The 2,117-nt window shown below is 43.8% G+C and overlaps 1 pseudogene; it reads right to left on the bottom strand.

Moving 5' to 3' along the window:
• Nucleotides 1-633: 633 nt before the first annotated feature.
• Nucleotides 634-1,674, bottom strand: LOC139186143 (histone H2B type 1-L-like; annotated as a pseudogene).
• Between the last annotated feature and the right edge of the window lie 443 nt (nt 1,675-2,117).

The following is a 2,117-nucleotide window of genomic DNA, read 5'->3' as shown; positions in this document are numbered from 1 at the left end:
CCACAGTTCAAAAGCATCAATTCTTTGGCGCTCAGCCTTCTTCACAGTCCAACTCTCACATCCATACATGACCACAGGAAAAATCATAGCCTGGACTAGACGGACCTCTGTTGGCAAAGTAATGTCTCTGCTTTTGAATATGCTATCTAGGTTGGTCCTAACTTTCCTTCCAAGGAGTAAGCGTCTTTTAATTTCATGGCTACAGTCATCATCTGCAGTGATTTTGGAGCCCCAAAAAATAAACTCTGACACTGTTTCCACTGTTTCTCCATCTATTTCCCATGAAGTGATGGGACCGGATGCCATGATCTTCGTTTTCTGAATGTTGAGCTTTAAGCCAACTTTTTCACTCTCCACTTTCACCTTCATCAAGAGGCTTTTGAGTTCCTCTTCACTTTCTGCCATAAGGGTGGTGTCATCTGCATATCTGAGGTTATTGATATTTCTCCTGGCAATCTTGATTCCAGCTTGTGCTTCTTCCAGTCCAGCGTTTCTCATGATGTACTCTGCATATAAGTTAAATAAGCAGGGTGACAGATGAGTAAACTGAGGTTATTTAGTTGATAAGTCGTGTCCGACTCCTTTGTGATCCCATGGGCTATAGCCCACCAGGCTCCTCTGTCCATGGAATTTCCCAGGTAAGAATACTGAAATGGGTTGCCACTTTTCTCTCCAGGGCATCTTCCTGACCTAAAGATCAAACCTGCATCTCTTATGTCTCCTGCAATAGCAGGCAGGTTCTTTACCACTGAGCCACCAGCAAGCCCAGGTAAACTGAGGTACATGGTTGTTAAAGAACTTGCCAAGATCATACAGATCCAGAAATCAAGCTGAGGCAGTCTGGCTCCAGAACCTATGCTCCTCCTTACTACAATATGTTCCCTCTTCAATCAAACGTTAGGCTAGCTACACTAAATTCTTCAGGAACTGATCATTACCAGCCTGTCAAATATAATCTTCCTACCCTCCACCCTATGCTTTCTGAATTCCAAACATTTGTAGTTCATAGTAGCAACAGATTTATTCTTCTATAACTTTGCTCATGCTTTTCCTGCTACTTAGAAGACCCTTCTCATCCCTTCCATCTTGCTGCTCTGTTAACATCTAATAATTCAGTAAGTCTTAGCTCAGATGTTCTCAACCAAAAGTGAGTGAAGTCGCTCAGTCATGTCCGACTCTTAGGTACCCCATGGACTACAGCCCACCAGGCCCTCAGTCCACGGGATTTTCCAGGCAAGAGTACTGGAGTGGGGTGCCATTGCCTTCTCCATTAACAGCAGCTAGGCATATTATATTTACTTGGAGCTGGTATACTTGGTGACAGCTTTAGTGCCCTCGGACATGGCGTGCTTGGCCAGCTCCCCAGGTAGCAGCAAGCGCACGGCGGTCTGGATCTCCCTGGATGTGATAGTTGAGCACTTGTTGTAATGCACCAGGCGTGATGCCTCACCAGCGATGCGCTTGAAAATGTTGTTAATGAAGGAGTTCATGATTCCCATGGCCTTGGACGAGATGCTGGTGTCTGGATGGACTTGCTTCAGCACCTTGTACAGGTACACGGAGTAGCTCTCCTTGCGCTGCACTTGCGCTTCTTGCCGTCCTTCTTCTGGGCCTTGGTCACAGCTTCTTTAGAGCCCTTTTTGGGGCAGGAGCAGACTTAGCCAGTTCAGGCATGTCTATAAGGACAACACCCAACAACACAGAAAGATCTCTCAACCAAAAGCGTTCCTCAAATACCCACACTGGCATGCAGGTTTCTTTTCCATATCTTCATAGTCCCCAGTATACTGTTCTCTTTTCAGCCACCATCTTCTGTTGATATCATTTAATTACTGATAAGCCATAGATTTTTCAAAGAATAGAGGGTTTTTTAAATCTTCAATCTCTTAGCATCTATTTAAATGTATGACATGTAAAATTTTATATATGGTGAGGTCTTTTAACTTTGCTACGGAGTCTTGCAGATGAAGTTAATATACCATCTCCATCACTTACCTATTGTATGACCTTGAGCAAGATATTGGTTGTCTATAATGCCACTATCCCAGAAAAATGTTGTTACATATTTTCCTATGACCACTATGTTGCTGACAAAAAAGCAGGCAGAAAAATGTGTG

Source organism: Bos indicus, chromosome 12 (genome assembly GCF_029378745.1).
Source record: "Bos indicus isolate NIAB-ARS_2022 breed Sahiwal x Tharparkar chromosome 12, NIAB-ARS_B.indTharparkar_mat_pri_1.0, whole genome shotgun sequence".
Lineage (NCBI taxonomy): Eukaryota > Metazoa > Chordata > Mammalia > Artiodactyla > Bovidae > Bos > Bos indicus.
The sequence above is the reverse complement of the archived record's forward strand: the minus strand, read 5'-3'. Positions and strand labels throughout refer to the sequence as shown.